Consider the following 19,722-nt stretch of genomic DNA (forward strand, 5'->3'; position numbering starts at 1 on the left):
AGTGGATTAACTCTATCTTAATATTTAATTTGAATTTCATAAAAAGCTCCATGTATTCACTTATTGTGATGATCAAAAGATTGAATTTTGACTTTCACTGATTGAGTACTATATATCCCCTTAAATGGGCATAGAGGCTTCAGATAAACTTTTATAATGATATGTTTATTGACTTTCTCATTATAAAACTTATCATAACATATTTAAAAGAACACATCTTATATCAATGTCACTACAAAAGCCACCACAACCACCTTCATTTTCATTAAAAATTATTGAAAAATTTGGTGATAATTGTTGATTCTCTAATTAGAGCTCAGGAGGAGCTGCCAGTAATAACTGGAAGTGAGAGGAGAGAGCCCATTAGACCCAGAAAGGGTGAGTCTTCATGTGTGGCACTAAAGTGGGCACCTCCTTTTCATCAGAAAATACATAATACTTTGCACAGACCCTGAGCAAGGTCAGCAAAGGTCCAGCATCTCTTATCATTCATCAATTGAGGAATATAGAGTCTATCTTCATTTTGAGTTTTCTTCACAAAATACATTTTTGTTCTCTGATGTTCTGGGTCCCAGGATCTGAGGACAACAATGCACAAATTCTTAGGAAAGTTCAGGCTCCACTTATTATCCCATCTCTGCACACAGAATTAAGAATAATGGGCTTTTCAGATTGAAGTATTCCTTGATCGGCTAATTTCAGGGAAATCTGTAATGAATAGACAAGCACATAGAGAAGCAATGAATGAAACACCAGGAACCAAAGCAACAAAGTCAAGAAGATACATTAAGCCCAGTAATGCTCCACAAACAAAAAAACTACTTTTAGTATCATGTTCTTTGAATTCGTCCTACTCATTTTCTAAGGTGTGTCATAATTGGATAGTAAAATTATTCATTTATCTGAAAAATTATTTCATAAACATTTATCTTGTACAAGGCCTGAGACAAGGAAGTTCTGTAAGTTCTGGTGAGGAGAGCTTCACTCAAACATCAGAACCCTGTTGTCACCACACCTCATGACTGTGTACAGGGTCTCTCCAGGAGACTTGGAGCTGAATTTACACTGTGCTCAAGTTCACAGTCCACACATACACATGGAACACTAGTCTGCATTGAGTCCATATGTTTTTTACACTTTGGTCTTCATTAAGCCATAGATTTAGAGCCCCCATGGTGTAGAACTCTAAATCTCAAAGATGGTGCAAAAGAGACTCACTGGACTATAGATCTAAGAATTAAATGATGAATGAGCATATAGTTTTCTGTCACTTGACCCCCTCTGTTTGGAAAAACATCTTCAAATAAAACATTGTATATATGAAAAGCTACTGACCTGTGTTTCCTTACAAGTTTGGAAGGAGAAGTTCTGCGTTACTTTGACAAGAGCAAGTTTTATGTTCATTAGAGCAAACCTCATGGTGATGCAGTTTCGGGGTCCATTTCCAAAGGGCATGTACACGTAAGGATTGATGCTGTCCTCGTTATTCTTACTGAACCTTGTCCCACAATAGATAAGAAGTAAGCAAAATATTAAAACCTAAACAGTTACTTATTTCAGTTTGTTCCTTAGACACCCTCAAGCAATGGTGTAAAAGATGATTTCTGGGCTGGTCATTGAAATCCAGCTGTGGCTTTGCTATGAGAATTGTTAAGCTATGGAATTTTTCTACCTTTCTATTCCTTAGCCTATAGAAGTTTTTCCACCTTTCTCCCCCTTAGCCTATAGGATCTTTCAGTCTTTTTGAGATGAGATGAATGCTGTTTCAAAGGAAATCATGGTAAATTGAGACAATAAAGAAAACAAAACACACATAAAATTTAAGGAGTATAAGAGTGAATACATAAAATAAAATGAGATAGTGGTTATGTCAGTTATGGCACATGCTTTAAAATTTGAAAACACAAACACACACACACACACACACACACACACACACACACACTCATACACACAGAATAATGTGCCATATCTGAGGAGAATTAGTTTTAGCATTAGAATAAACAAAATCCTGGGTGTTGAAGGCTCTTATAAAAATAATGGGGAAATACATGTATAGCCTATGCACATCCTGAAATATATTTTAAATCATCTCTGGATTGCTTATAATAAGTAATAATATTTAAATACTATATAAATACTTATTGTTTTAGACTGTTTAGGGGAAACTGACAAGAAAAAAAGTTTATAAGTTAGTTGAAATTATAGATGGAAAAACCATACATAAGGCTGAGCACAGCACATGCCTGTAATCCCAGCAACTTGGGAGACAGCAGGATCCCAAGTTAAAAGCCAGCTTCAGCAATTTAGTGAGGCCCTAAACAACTCAGTGAAACCCTGTCTATAATAAAATACAAAATAGGGCTACTGATGTGGCTTAGTGCTCGACCACTCATGAGTTCAATTCCTGGTACCACGCAAAAAAAATCATACATGCAGAGGTTGAATGTATATATTATCAGGTGCAAGCAAAAATAAAATATGATACAATTTAGTTTAGCAAAAATATATATCTATACATAGAAATATGTTTATGAGAACATGATCATATTATTAATTCATGGTTATTTAAAGAATTTAACAAACTAAAAATTTTCTTCTTAGAAAAAGAAACATTTTGTGAGGTGAATAAAGAGACTACAGCTTGGGAGCAAATTTTTACCCCTCACACATTAGATAGAACATCAATCTCCAGAGTATATAAAGAACTAAAAAGCAAAGCACCAAAAAAACAAATAACTCAATCAATAAATGGGCCAATAACCTTAACAGACACTTCTAAGAAGATGACATACAATCAATCAACAAATATATGAAAAAATGCTCATGATCTCTAGCAATTAGAGAAATGCAGATCAAAACTATTCTAAGATATCATCTCACTCCAGTCAGAATGGCAGCTATTATGATGACAACAATAAGTGTTGGCAAGGATGTGGGGGGAAAACTACACTCATACATTGCTGGTGGGACTGTAAATTGGTGCAGCCAATATGGAAAGCAGTATGGAGATTCCTTGGAAATCTGGGAATGGAACCACCATTTGACCAAGCTATCCCTCTTCTTGGTTTATACCTAAAAGACATAAAAACAGCACGCTACAGAGATATAGACACATCAGTGTTTATAGCAGCACAATTCACAATAGCTAAACTGTAGAGCCAACCTAGATGCCCTTCAGTAAATGAATGGATTAAAAATGTGGCATATATACACAATGGAATTTTACTCAACATTAAAAGAGAATAAATTCATGGCATTTGCAGGTAAATGGATGGTGTTGGAGAAGATAATGCTAAGTTAAGTTAGCCAGTTCCCCAAAAAAACAAATGATGAATGTTTTCTCTGATATAAGGAGGCTGACTTGTAGTGGGGTAGGGAGGGGAAGCATGGGAAGAATAGATAAACTCTAGATAGAGCAGAGGGGTGGAAAGAAAATGGAGGGGCAGGGGATTAGCAAGGATGATGGAATGTGATGAACATTATTATCCAAAGTACAGGTATGAAGACATGAATTGATGTCAACATACTTTATATAGAAACAGAGATATGAGAAATTGTTTTTATGTGTGTGTACTAAGAATTGTAATGCATTTTGTTGTCATTTATTTTTTTAAAAATCAATTTAAAATTTTTAAAAAAGAATTTAGGATAGTGAATAGACATAGCATTTGTTTTGTTCCTTTTCACAAATTCATATCATTTTGCAAGAAAGTGTTATATTTATAACAGGAAAACTGCTTAAAGTACAAAGACATATATGAAAATAATTACATAGCTACCTATATGTCATCTATGATAAGAAATACAAGGACATGCTTGGACAACCTTAGCCCAGGGAGGTTCCCTTTCTCAGAGGTCCTGTACCTTTCAAGGCGGAACTCCTCAGGCTCTGGCCAGTGCTGTGGGTCTCGATGAAGAACATAGCTTGATATCATCACCACTGTCCCCTTCCTAATGGGCACTCCATTGATTTCAACATCTTTATTACAGATCCTCTCAAGTCTGCCAGCAATTGGGTACAACCTGAGAGTTTCATTCACCACCATGTTCAGATACTTCACCTGTAACACAGTTTCATAGGTAGCAGGTGCCTGGAGAGGAAAAAAAGAGATTTTTGGAAATTTATGTTTAGAACTAACTTTAAACACAATCTACGTAGTTTTATTAAAGTGTTAGGAAGTCCCAGGAATAACACAATATAGAAGGAGAGTAATGCTTACAATTGACTAAGCACTGTAATAACAATCATGTCCATTTGACAACCATGTCCATGGCTCATTGCAAAGTGCAGAGTAGTTTTATACATAAGAGACCTTTGGGACAATCCCAAATTCAGTGTATAATATCCTCAGCATCATCATGTACTACTTTTCCTCATGCAAGGAAAAGTAACAAATAGAATATGACAATTACACTGAGGGAAAATATGTGAAAATCACTGTTACCTTTCTCTAGAAAAGTCACATGCCTATTTCACGAAAATAGAAAATAGGAAATAACCAATTATATATAAATTTTTCTTGAATAATCCTGCTTTGAGTATATATATATATATATATATATATATATATATATATGTGTGTGTGTGTGTGTGTGTGTGTGTGTGTGTGTTTGTGTGTATGTGTGTGTGTGTGTGTGTGTGTGTGTGTGTGTGTATGAAACTTAAAGATAACACTACATCATGGAAAAAATATTGGGAGAATCTGGTAAGTTCCATTCCAATACCACCAAAAGAAGTCCAAGTTTGGATGGCACCATGTCACACAATTTCAGTTCCAGAGTACATTCTAAGGAGGGCAGGAAGCCACTCTCAGCCCCACCCTCTGTTGCTGGACCAGTCTCCTGGTTGTTCTTCAGGGATTCATTGTGCGCTCTGAAGAAGAGGCTTTGTGCCCACTTCACTCCAAACCAGCCATGCCAGCCCCAGAGACCAAGTGTCTTCATATCCAATAGACTCCCTACTTAGGCAGAGGAGTAAGGACAGCTGGTACTACTTGTGACTAATGCCTGGTGTGTCATTGGAGAGGATACAAGGTAGAAGTAAAGAATTTGGCTCAGGAGTCAGAAAACCTAACTCATCCCCTAACTGCTTCTCTCAAATACATTACTAGAATGTGAAGATGTGTGGAGCAGAGCATTGTCGTCCTGCCCATCAAGCCCAGGCTCACTCAGCAGACAGCCAGGCAGGAGCTCATGCCACAGCTCAGCAGAGCCAATGATCTGGACACTTGAGTGACACATGCTTACACTTCCTGGGTGTAATGATGGTAACTGGTAATGGATACAACTGAAACTACACTCTTTTAAAAATTCCTTGTAGTTTTAGGAATAGCATTTTCCCAAAAATACTGTTTTCTCCTTCATTTGTCTCTTCAAATCCTTTAAAAATAGAGGTGGTGGAAAGAATCAGTGACTATATTTTTGACAAAGCCTCCTAGGAAGTGAAAAGGAGGCAGTCTTGTTGAGGCTCAGCCTCCCCTCCTCCCTCTCCAGATAACATCTTCTCACCTTATTGGGCAAAGTCGAATCAATCTTCTGCTGCAGTTTGGTCTGGACATCGAGATGGGTGGCCAGTTCATACAAAATGAAGGAAAGAGCATTGCTAGTTGTCTCATAGCAAGCAAAAATTAAGATAATTGACTGGGCCACAAATTCCAGATCAGACAGGGCTAATGGAAGAGGAAACACAATTTAGGTAAATTCAGCAAATCCCAACATCAGAGTTTAGATAAAGAGAAATCCCATTAAACCCCACAGATCACTATGTAGGACCATGGAAAAGCAATTCAGAGTCATTCGCAGAGTGGTTTTCACTTTCATGTCTCTCTGATAGGGGAGACAAAGAAAAACTTTTTTTTATTCCTGTTTTCCGGAGGTCTATAACACTCTTGACTTGGCTACTAACTGTGCCATTCTCAGCACCACCAAAGATAGGTAATTGCAAGAGATACCATTTCTATCTAAGATACACAGTATGATCAACATGGACTTTTAGATACCTAGGCCCTGAAATAAACATGGTGTCTCTGCAAATCATGCAATTCAAGATTAAAAAAAGAATACACAAAACAAGTGTTTGAAAGGTCTACAGAGTTCAGATTTATTGATGATGGTTTTCTATGTTGTCATGAGAACACTTAATTACCAAATCTTTTATCCCAGTGAGTATGAACCCCATGAAATAGGACTATAAAGTCAAGGTTCAGGCCAGGTGCAGTGACATACACCGGTAATCTCAGTGGGAGGCTGAGGCAAAAGGATCATGAGTTCAAAGCCAACCTCAGAAACAGGGAGGTGCTAAGCAACTCAGTGAGACCCCTGTCTCTAAATAAACTACAAAGTAGGGCTGGGGATAAGGCTCAGTGGTTGAGTGTCTCTGAGTTTAATTCCTGGTAACCCTCTCCCCTGCACCAAAAAAAGTCAAGGTTTGGAGCTCGGATTTTTGCATTCGTAGCTACTAGCCACACGTGAATGATTAAATTTTAAACAGTTCCTCAGTGGCACTAGCCACATGTCAAGTGCTAAGAAGGCACATGTGTTTGGTGGTTATTTTATTGAAGAGTTAAACTACAGACTGTTTACTTCATCACAAAAAGCTGAATAGAATTGGGTAGATACATACAGGATAGATAGATGAATGGATGGATGGATAGATAAGTAGATAGATAGATAGATAGATAGATAGATAGATAGATAGATAGATAGATAGATAGATAGATAATATGTACATGTGAACTTAAAAATATGTACACTGGGGCTGGGGTTTTGGCTTCGTGGTAGAACACTCACCTAGCACACGTGAGGTACTGGTCCTCAGCACCACATAAAAATAAAATAAAAGTATTGTGTGCATTTATAACTAAAAAATAAAAATATCTTTAAAAAATATGTATACTGGCAGGTTGCAGTAAGCCCAGTCCACATCTCTAGAATTAATTGGTCAACATTCAAGACTTTATTCAGTTGATTGTCATAGTACTGGGTACCATGAATTAGAACTGCAATGGGAGTATTTGTGCATTACAGAAAAAAGCAATAAATTAGAAAAAAAATTGAAGGAGAGAGAAAAATATTTTATATCACTGGATGTGAGTAGATACAGAAATATTTCTTTCCTCTGTTGCATGTAGAAGTATTTCATGTTAATAATGTTGCCTACTGAGAGTATCTAAAAGCAAAAATCCACAAGATGATTACAAATTTTGATTTCTAAATTCCATTAATTGTGAAAACAAAAAAAAAAAAACAAAGCTGTCATGAGAAACAGCGCAGAAACCTAGAATATCTTAAATCAGAAAGCAAGAAAATACTTACAAAATAAATGAAAAGGACACAGAATACACTATATGCTACTATAATATGGTTACATGTCATAAAATGTACAAGACCACGAGCAAACCCTAAGAAAATCTGTGGACTGTGAATGCTAGAAGTGTGTCAATACAGGTTCCTGAACTGTGTAAATATAAATCTCTGGTGGTAGATATGGGGAGTGAAGCAGTGTATACAAGACTACATGGAGAACCTCTATGTTTTCAGTTCAATATTGCTATGGCCAGAATAAACAGAAGCTACTTTTAAAACAACTATAAAAAAAGATGACAAGAATAATAGAGGACTCAGGAGCCTACATGAAAGGGATTCCAGTGGACAAATATGGGAGAATTGAGCATCAAAATAAAAATAGTAAGAAAATAAGTTGAATAAAACTACCATGCTAGTGAAAGAAATACTTGTTTTTATCAGCTTCAACATTTGAACATGGCTCTAGGTGTGCTTCTCTAGAAAGTTCCTCAGGCTATTGTATATGATATCCAATCATGCACTTTCTGCAACTAGGTAGAAATACTCTTCTTCCTGGAAAATCTTCTGTACATTTCCAGAACAATCTTTCCTCTGAGTTTCCCCATCAGTAGATGAGATAGCAACCTTGTTTACCTTCATGAGACTCCACATCTTTGGAATTCTGCGAATTTATCATAAGCTGAAGAAAATCCACCCGATGCTAGAAACAGAGAGATTTCAAAGATAGCAGGGCATTAAGAGTGCAGAACTTATCTTCCCTACTGATACTATGAATTCTTTAAGTACAGAAGTCCAGCTGGAGTTTCCTAAGTCATCAGTGAAGAAAAGCATCCATCTACAAACTTTGAAGAGTAGGATATTTCCCTGAATGAAAACTGGCTGTGGTGTCCAATAGCTACTGGCCTTTGCTCTCCCTACTTGTGAGCTCCTGTGGATTCTGAACACAGCCTCCTGGCCAGAGAGTGGTTGGCTTTGTCTCCTGTTGCATTTGTTTGCTTAGAGAGAAGTCCTGGACCTCAATATTTTGTTTTACTACCTTAATTCTTCACCAAAGGTGCCACAAATTAATTTCCTACAATTGTTAGAGCTCATCATCAGATTTTTGGCAAGCTTCTTGAAAAGTCCCACCATGCTTGAAGCTATGAATTTTGTACTGACCCCTAGAGGGCTCATCCTGGCTCCCTGGCATGCACACATTATTGTGTCGGGCTTCATACATGAAACAAAATCTTCACCTAAAGAACCCCATGCCTGCTCCATGAGGGGCCAGACAGTTCCAGCTACCCTGAGGATGCCTTCTGTGGAGAGTTTGTAAAGTGAGAGTTTTTAAAGGTTTGGAAATGCAATGATTTTTGACTATATAAAATCTGATGAAATTAAAGCACCAGGAAAATAACTTTTATGTTGAAATTTTACCTATTAAAGAGAAGGGATATGATGAAACATTTTCCCTCTATTTAAAAAAATTATTTCAACTGATATATTAAAACATTAAACTATACATATCAACAGGTACCTGATTACTTTGATATATGTATATGCTGTTTGAAGTTTATGTCAGTTCAGACACATTTTAATTGCATTTATCATTTCCTAATGGTGGATGATTTCAAAATCTATTCGGTTCTTCGAAAAAATAAATAAGATCGACAGACCTTTAGCCATGCTAACGAAGAGAAGAAGAGAGAGAACTCAAATTACTAACATAAGGGATGAAAAAGGCAATATCACAACAGATGCTACAGAAATACAGAAGACAATTAGAAATTATTTTGAAAACCTATATTCCAATAAAATAGAAAATAGTGAAGACATTGATAAATTTCTTAAGGCATATGGTTTGCCCAGACTGAGTCAGGAGGATACACACAATTTGAACAGACCAATATCAGTGGATGAAATTAAAGAAGCAATCGAAAGACTACCAACCAAGAAAAGCCCAGGACCAGATGGATATACAGCGGAGTTTCACAAAACATTTAAAGAAGAATTAATACCAATGCTTTTCAAGTTATTTCAGGAAATAGACAAAGAGGGAGCTCTTCCAAACTCATTCTATGAGGCCAACATGACCCTGATTTCGAAACCAGACAAAGATACCTCAAAGAAAGAAAACTACAGACCAATATCTCTAATGAAACTAGATGCAAAAATCCTCAATAAAATTCTGGTGAATCGAATTAAAAAACATATCAAAAAAATTGTGCACCATGATCAAGTAGGATTCATCCCTGGGATGCAAGGCTGGTTCAATATACGGAAATCAATAAATGTTATTCACCACATCAATAGACTTAAAAATAAGAACCATATGATCATCTCAATAGATGCTGAAAAAGCATTCGACAAAGTACAGCATCCCTTTATGTTTAAAACTCTAGAAAAACTAGGGATAACAGGAACATACCTCAATATTATAAAAGCAATCTATGCTAAGCCTCAGGCTAGCATCATTCTGAATGGAGAAAAATTGAAGGCGTTCCCTCTAAAATCTGGAACAAGACAGGGATGCCCTCTCTTACCACTTCTGTTCAACATAGTTCTCAAAACACTGGCCAGAGCAATCAGACAGATGAAAGAAATTAAAGGCATAAAAATAGGAAAAGAAGAACTTAAATTATCACTATTTGTGGATGACATGATTCTATACCTAGAAGACCCAAAAGGGTCTACAAAGAAACTACTAGAACTAATAAGTGAATTCAGCAAAGTGGCAGGATATAAAATCAACACTAATAAATCAAAGGCATTTCTGTATATCAGCGACAAAACTTCTGAAATGGAAATGAGGAAAAACACTCCATTCACAATATCCTCAAAAAAAAATAAAATAAAATACTTGGGAATCAACCTAACAAAAGAGGTGAAAGATTTATACAATGAAAACTACAGAACCCTAAAGAGAGAAGTAGAAGAAGATCTTAGAAGATGGAAAAATATACCCTGTTCATGGATAGGCAGAACTAACATTATCAAAATGGCGATATTACCAAAACTTCTCTGTAGGTTTAATGCAATGCAAATAAAAATCCCAATGGCATTTCTTGTAGAAAGAGATAAAGCAATCATGAAATTCATATGGAAAAATAAAAGACCTAGAATAGCAAAAGCAATTCTAAGCAGGAAGTGTGAATCAGGCGGAATAGCAATACTAGATTTCAAACTATATTACAGAGCAATAGTGACAAAAACAGCATGGTACTGGTACCAAAGAAAGAGAGTGGACCAATGGTATAGAAGAGAGGACACAGAGACTAATCCACAAAGTTACAACTATCTTATATTCCATAAAGGGGCTAAAAGCATGCAATGGAGGAAGGATAGCATCTTCAACAAATGGTGTTGGGCAAACTGGAAATCCATATGCAACAAAATGAAACTAAATCCCTTTCTCTCGCCATGCACAAAAGTTAACTCAAAATGGATCAAGGAGCTTGATATCAAATCAGAGACTCTGCATCTGATACAAGAAAAAGTTTGCTCCGATCTACATATTGTGGGGTCGGGCTCCACATTCCTTAATAGGACACCCAAAGCACAAGAGTAAAAACAAGAATCAACAAATGGGACTTACTTAAACTGAAAAGTTTTTTCTCAGCAAGAGAAACAATAAGAGAGGTAAATAGGGAGCCTACATCCTGGGAACAAATTTTTACTCCTCACACTTCAGATAGAGCCCTAATATCTAGAGTATACAAAGAACTCAAAAAATTAGACAATAAATAACAAATAATTCAATCAACAAATGGGCCAAGGACCTGAACAGACACTTCTCAGAGCAAGATATACAATCAATAAACAAGTACATGAAAAAATGCTCACCATCTCTAGCAGTCAGTGAAATGGAAATCAAACCACCCTAAGATACCATCTCACTTCAGTAAGATTGGCAGCCACTACGAAATCAAACAACAACAAGTGCTGGCGAGGATGTGGAGAAAAGGGTACACTTGTACATTGCTGGTGGGACTGCAAATTGGTGCGGACAATTTGGAAAGCAGTATGGAGATTCCTCGGAAAGCTGGGAATGGAACCACCATTTGACCCTGCTATTGCCCTTCTGGGACTATTCCCTGAAGACCTTCAAAGAGCATGCTACAGGGATACCGCAACATCTATGTTCATAGCAGCACAACTCACAATAGCTAGACTGTGGAACCAACCCAGATTCCCTTCAATAGATGAATGGATAAAAAAAAATGTGGCATTTATACACCGTGGAATATTACGCAGCACTAAAAAATGGCAAAATCATGGAATTTGCAGGGAAATGGATGGCACTAGAGCAGATTATGCTTAATGAAGCTAGCCAATCCATAAAATACAAATACCAAATGTCTTCTTTTATATAATGAGAACAACTATGAACAGAGCAAGGAGGAAGAGCAGGAAGAAAAGATTAACATTAAATAGAGACATGAGATGGGAGGGAAAGGGAGAGAAAAGGGAAATTGCATGGAAATGAAGGGAGACCCTCATTGCTATACAAAATTACATATAAGAGGTTGTGAGGGGAATGGGAAAATGAACAAAAAGAGAAATTAATTACAGTAGATGGGGTAGAGAGAGAACATGTGAGGGAAGGGGAGGGGGGATAGTAAGGGATAGGAAATGTAGCAGAATACAACATTACTAATAGGGCATTATGTAAAATTGTGGATGTGTATTTGACGTGATTGTGCAATTTGCATTTGGGGTAAAATTGGGAGTTCATAACCCACTTCAATCTAATGTATGAAATACAATATGTCAAGAGTTTTGTAATGTTGGGAACAACCAATAAAAGAATTTAAAAAAAATTTAAAAAATTAATAAGAACAATTTTAACGTAGTGTTGCAATAAACATGGGAATGCATATCTCTTTTTGACATACTGATTTCATTTCCTGTGGTTATACACCTTGTAGTGACACTGTTAGATCATACGGTGGGTCTGTATTTGATTTCTGAGGGCCCTCCTCATAGTTTTCAACAAAGGCTGTCCTAATGTGCATTCTAGTCAACAATATACAAGAACTCCTTTTTAGAGCATTTGGGACTTTTTCTATCAGCAATATTTATGCCTTGACAAACTAAATTCCATGCCCATTATTTAATTGTAAATGCTTTCTCTCTGATTCATTATTTTTTCAGTATTTGGAAAATATAATTTTATTTATTTAAGTCTTTTTATTAGTTCTTTTCAGTTATATGAGAGTAGAGTCCATTTTGACGTAATTATAAAAGCATTGAATATATCTTACTCTATTTCAGTTCCCTCTCTAATTCATTCTTGTTTCTCAATTACCAGATGCTAAATTCTTTATTCTCCCCAAATGAAACCCTCTACTACTCCCAACCAAGAGTTATTCATCTACCTTTTAAAAATATACAAAGAAGTATGGAAGTCATACACCCATAGGCAAATAAATTATCAAAAATGAACCTCTGTAACCACAACCAGATTTTACCTGTTGTTTCTTTTGAAGGCGACATTCTTTCATTCTCTTTATAGCTTTCTTTAAAAAATTTGTGACATGCTTTGGAAACAGAGAGATATTCATTTTCTCATACATTGGAGTAAGGAATAAAAATATTACTGCAGGGGAAAGAAAAAACAAAGGACACTTCAGTGAAAAATGTAAAATTTACCTGGAGCAATTACATCTTTTCTACCAATTGGAAAAGTGGAAATCACAGGAGTTCCTAAAAAAAAACTATTTCTATTTGGACCACTGATTGGGCTCCAGGCCACTGGATGAGGAAGAAGATGTCATATATAGGATCACCACTATACCAGTGAGATCAGTGGCCCCTTATGCCTCTTTGGAGTGACCAAAGGAGCAAGATGAAAACCCTGACCCCTTTCCCCTTATTGTACTGGAATAGAGTGGCTTTGGATAAAACTAGGCTTTTGTCTGAAGCTGCAGTTAATCATGCTCTTCAAGAAAGAGCAGTCAGGATGGACCAACAGAGCATGTTTTCCTCAATCACCACATAAGGAATCCAGAAGGCATTATTAGAAAGAAAATTGGGAAACTCAAAGTATGGACAAATTGATCAATATACACCTAAATAAACACTGGATGAAAGAAGAAATATAAAGTGAAATAGATAAAGTATTGAAAGGAAATAAAGAAGGTATAATATGGAATGGAGAAAAAGCCATCATTGCTCAGAGAAAAATTCTCATCTATTAAATAAAAACAAAGATTGCAAATGAATGATCAAACTTTACATAATAAATCATGAAAAAAAAGCAAATTAAACTTAAAGGAAACAGACGAGAGAAAATATTAAGGACCAAAGTGAAAACTAATCAAATAAAAAATAAAATTAATAGAATAAATTAATTAAAACAAATGCAATTCTTTGAAAAAAAAAACCAACAAAATTCGCAAAATAATAGCTACTCTGACCTAGAAATAGAAAGGCTACAGTTAGTAGCATTCAAAATGAAATCTTGGGAAATACTGACATTATAAACATAGAAAGAATTATAAAGATATTGTAACAATCAGATTACACAACAATTATACAAATTACATAAATGAAATAGACAAATTCCTAAAAAGACACAAACAACAGAAACTGACACAAAAAGAAATGCAAAATATATATTGACATACATCCTGTGATGAGACTAAATTAGGAACTTTTCTACAAAGTGAAGCTCAGGTCCAGATGTTCCAAAGACAATTCTACCAAACATTAAAAGAACTAATACCAATTATTTACCTTTTTACAAACATTCATAGAAATATCTATTATTTTATAAATATAGAATACAGTGAACACTTGTAAAAGATCCTAAAATGCCCATGTTAACCTAATCCTAAGACTTAACACAAAGATAATACAGGAGAACTACAAACTGATATATCTTATAATTATGGATGCAAAATCTGAACAGAATATTAGCAAATGAAATTATTTGTTGTTCTCTATTCTCTCTCTTCTCTCTTCTCTCTCTCTCTCTCTCTCTCTCTCTCTCTCTCTCTCTCTCTCTCTCTCTTTCTCCCCTTTCAACTTATCTATATCCTCAAAGTCTATTTGTCTCTTTTCTCCTGCTACTAGCCAACATCTTTTGATTCCTCTTTTATGCTTCCTAAGATCTAATAACTCTATATCCTCATTTCCTACCTCCTTAACATCTCATCCTAAATCAGTCCCCCATTCTCTCTTGTCCACCATTATAAACTGTAGATCTTTTTGCAACCTACTGTTTACATTGTTAATAATAATCAAACTAACCATTTCTGTCCATTGTGACAAACATGTAAACATCTCAAAAGAAGCTATTTGGTTTAATTAAGCCTGCATAATGTTTGCATGGGGATATGTTAATATTGATCTCCTCTTTAAAGGAGAGGTGATGGAATTCTGCAGGGATACTATAAGTCTATTGGTAAAAACTGTAATACCTTAGATCTGCACTGCTAAAGGGAAAGACATGCAAACAATGTAAAAAAACAAGGGAAGAAAGTGCCCCCAAAAAACCGAGATACATTACTAGAACCAATGGCCAGCATAGCAGAAGAGATGTCCAAAAAGAGTTCAGGATGTATGTAATTAAAATGTTCTGTGAATTAAAGGATGATATAAGAAAGCAAACACAGGCAACAAAAGGTCATTTCAATAAAGAGCTACATAGCCAAATACAGGAAGCAAAAGTTTACTTCATATTGAGATAGAAATTCTACCAAAAAAGGAAAAGAAATCATTGAAATAAAGAAAACAATAAAGCAAATTAAAAACTCCATAGAAATCATCACCATCAGATTAGATCACTTGAAAGATAGGACCTCCGACAATGAAGACTAAATATATAATCTTGAAAGTAAAGTTGACCACACAGTGAACATGGAAAGAAACCATGAGTAGAACATTCATGAATTATGAAAAGTCCAAATGTAAGAATGATTTGGATAGAGGAAGGCATACAGTTTCAAAACAAAGAAATCAACAATTTATTCAATGAAATAATATTAGTAAATTTCCTAAACCTAAATAATGAATTAGAAAATCAAATACAAAAGGCTTACAAGACACCAAGTGTACAAAATCACAACAGATTCTACACCAAGGCACATAACAATTAAAATGCCTATCATACAGAATAAAGAAAGAAATTTAAAAGCCACAAGAGAAAGGAATCAGATTACATATAGGAGAAAATGAATTAGGATCTCTGAAGATTTCTAAAGCCAGACCTTCAAAGCTAGAGGGTCCTGGAATAATATATACCAAACTCTGAAAGAAGATGGATGCCAATCAAGAATCTTATATCCAGCAAAATTAAGCTTTAGATTTCATGATGAAGTGAAAAACTTCCATAATAAACAAAAATTAAAAGAATTTACAACTAGAAAGTTTGGACTACAGAACATCCTTAGCAAAATATTCCATGAAAAAAAAATGAAAAACAACAATGAAAATCAGCAAAGGAAGGAAGTACACTAAAAGAAAAGCCAATCAAATGAGAAACCAAGTCAAATTAAAAACCAAAAATAAAGCAAAATGACTGGAAATATAAACCACACTTCAATAATAACCCTGAATGTTAATGACCTAAACTCATCAATCAAAAGACATAGGCTGGCAGATTGGATTTTTTAAAAAACCAACAATATGCTACCTTCAAGAGACTTATCACATAGGAAAAGACATCCACAAATTGAAGGTGAAAGGTTGGGAATAAATATACTACTCACATGTAAACAAGCACAGGTTTCTATCCTCATATCAAATAAAGTAGACATCAAGACAAAGTTAATTATAAGGAATAAAGAAGGATATTTTATACTGCTTAAGAAAACCATTCATCAACAAGAAATAACAATTATAAATATTTATGCCCCAAACACTGAATTATGGGATAACAAGAAAAGGCCAAATGTAATGGCCATCTACATTCATCAAACTCTTTTCAAATTCAAGAGTAAAATAGACCACAATACAATAATACTGGGTGACTTTAACACAACACATTCACCACGGGGTAGATCTTCCAAACAAAAGCTAAACAAAGAAACTATAGAATTCAATAATACAATCAATATCTTAGATTTAACAGACATATAGAGAATATTTCATACATCAATGAGTGAATACACTTTCTTCTCAGCAGCACATGGATCCTTCTCTAAAATAGACCATATATTATGCCACAAAACAATTCTTAGCAAATACAAATAGAGACAGTACCCTGCATGCCATCAGATTATAATGGAATGAAATTAGAAATTAATGATAAAATGAAAAACAGAAGCTACTCCAACACCTGGAGACTAAATAATATGCTACTGAATAATCAAGGGATAGCAGAAAACATCAGAGAGGAGATAAAAAATTCTTAGAGGTAAACGAGACCACTGATACAACATATTAAAATCTCTGTGATACTATGAAGGTCGTACTAAGAGGAAAGTTCATTGCATGGAGTTCATTTCTTTAAAGAAGAAAAAGTCGATAAATAAAGGACCTAAAATTACATCTCAAAGCCCCCCAAAAAATAACAATCAACACTAAAAGTAGTAGAAGACAGGAAATAATTAAAATCAGAGCTGAAATCAATGAAACTGAAACAAAAGAAACAATTGAAAAAATTGACAAAACACAAAGTTTGTTCTTTGAAAAAATAAAAAAAATTCATAAACCCTTAGCCACACTAATAAAAAGAGAGGAAAATTACTAAAATCTGTGATAAAAAGGAAATATCATGATGGACACATCTGAAATATAGAAGATAATTAAAAACTATTTAAAAAATTTATACTCCAGTTAAATAGAAAATATCAAAGACATCAACAAATTTCTAGAGTCATGATCTATCCAAACTTAATCAAGGTAATATACACAAGTTAATTAGATCAATTTCAAGCAAGGAAATAGAAGACACCATCAAAAGCCTACATACAAAGAAAAGCTCTACCAGTCAGATTCTCACAAGACCTTCAAAGAAGACCAAAAACTAATACTTTTTAAATTATTCCATGAAATAGCAAAAGAGGGAACTTTTCCAAACTCATTCAATCACTCTGATTTCAAAACAAGCCAAAGACACATCAACAAGAGAAAATTTCAGACCAATATCTTTAATGAACATAGATGCAAAAAGTCTCAATTAAATTCTGGCAAATCCATACTACCAAAAGTGTTATACAGATTTAATGTAATCCCCATTAAAATCCAAATGACATTCTTCATAGAAATAAAAATGCAATCATAAAATTTATTTGGAAAAATAAGAGACCCAGAATAGCTAGCAGTCCTTAAAAAGAAAGTGAAGCAGGAAGCATCACTATACCAGATCTTAAACTATACTACAGAACTATAGAAACAAAACCAGCATGGTATCTGCACCAAAATAGACTTGCTGACCAATGGTACAGAATAGAAGACACAGAGACAAACCCACATAAATGTGGTTATATCATACTAGACAAAGGTGCCAAAAACATTAACTGGGGAAAAAAGCCTCTTCAACCAATGGTTCTGGGAAAACTGAAAATCCATATGTAGCAATGTGAAATTAAGTCCCTACCTCTCACCATGCACAAAACTTAACTCACAGTGAATCAAGGACCTAGTAATTAGGCCAGAGACCCTGCACCTAATAGAAGAAAAAGTACCCCAAACTTTCATTATGTCAGATTTGATTCTGACTTCCTTAACAAGACTCCTAAAGTGCAAGAAATAAAATCAATAAACAATAAATGGGATGAATTCAAACTTAAAAGCTTCTTATCAAAAAAAAGAAACAATCAATAAGGTGAAGAGAGAGCCTAAAGAACGGGAGCAAGTTTTGACAACATGCACATCATATAGAGCACTAATCTCCAGGATATATAGAGAACTCAAAAAATCTAACACAAAAAATAGCAAACAACCCTATCAAAAAATGGGCTAAGAAATTGAACAAACATTTCTCAGAAGAAGAAACACAAGTGATCAACAAATGTATAAAAAAATGTTCAATATCTCTAGTAATTAGAGAAATGCAAATCAAAACTACTCTAAGATTTCATCTCACTCCAGTCAGAATGGCAGTTATGAAGAATACAAGCAGAAATATATGTTGGTGTGAATGTGAGTGGAAAGTCATTTACATTGCTAGTGGGACTGCAAATTGGTGCAACCACTTTGAAAAGCAGTATAGAGATTCCTCAGAGAAGTTGGAGTGGAACCACAATTTGACCCAGCTATCCCACTTCTTGGTTTATACCCAAAGGACAAATAATAAGCATAATACAGTGATGCAGCCACATTAATGTTTATATCAGCTCAATTCACAATAGCTAAACTGTAGAACCAACCTAGATGCCCATCAACAGATGAATGGATAAGGAACGTGTGGTACATATACACAATGGAATATTATTCAGCATTAAAAGAGAATAAAATCATGGAATTTTTACAAAAATGAATACAGTTGGAGAATATCATGCTAAGTGAAGTAAGCCAATCCCAAAACACAAAAAGTCAAATGTTTTCTCTCATAAGTGAATGCTGATCCATAATGGGTGGGGGGGGTTATCCAAGGAATGGAGATACTTTGGATAGGGCAAGGGAAATGGAGGGGCTATGGGTGTAGTAGTGATGGTGGAATGAGATGGACATCATTACCCTAGGAACATGTATGATGACACAAATGGTGTGAATCTACTTCATGTACAAGTACAAAAAAGTGAAAAGTTGTGCTCCATTTGTGTTTTATGTAGTGGAATGCATTCTACTGTAATGTATAATTCATTAGAACAAATAAATAAATATTTTTTTAAAAAAGGAAATGAAGTACTCACGCATGCTTCAGAATGGAAGAATTTGAAAATACAATGATAAATGAAAGAAGTCAGACATGCAAAGACAAATATTGTAGGATTTGTTAATAGAAAATTCACAGTATCAGCAAATCTATAGTTAGAAAATAAATCCATGGTTGCTTAGGCTTGAAGAATACAGAGTTTATAATGAAATGGTAGTCTGGTTCTGAGTTGAAAAATGGTCACTAGTGATGGTTGAGTATATCTTCGTAGTGAACAATTTAATTGTATAATTAAGTGGGGTAATTAAAAGATTGTTAATTATGTATCAATAATGATCTTATTTAAATAGAGAGAGAGAACGAATAACATGGTAGTCCACATACTTATTGAGAGAAGCAAAGGGTCAAAGAAATGAAATTTTAACAGCTTCTTGACTTTCTCCACAAAGGGATCTTGTGGGTTGTTGAGAGAATCAATGTTCACTCCAAATGATGTCGCTGTGATCACATCCATACTATAGGCTCCAAAGATGCTGAATAGAGAAAGACATGGAAAGTTAAAACCAGTGCCTCTTCCCAATCCTTCCACTACACATGCAGCAAGAAGTAGGAGTAAGTTCACATACCCAGGCAAGACAAGCAGTGACCCACACACTCACAGTTATCTG

General features: G+C 35.0%; 1 pseudogene; it reads right to left on the minus strand.

The window, feature by feature from the left end:
• Positions 1 to 521: 521 nt before the first annotated feature.
• LOC144367629 (cytochrome P450 3A6-like) overlaps positions 522 to 19,722 on the minus strand; it is an 87,725-nt pseudogene continuing 68,524 nt past the window's right edge.

Source organism: Ictidomys tridecemlineatus, chromosome 10, assembly GCF_052094955.1.
Source record: "Ictidomys tridecemlineatus isolate mIctTri1 chromosome 10, mIctTri1.hap1, whole genome shotgun sequence".
Taxonomy (NCBI): domain Eukaryota; kingdom Metazoa; phylum Chordata; class Mammalia; order Rodentia; family Sciuridae; genus Ictidomys; species Ictidomys tridecemlineatus.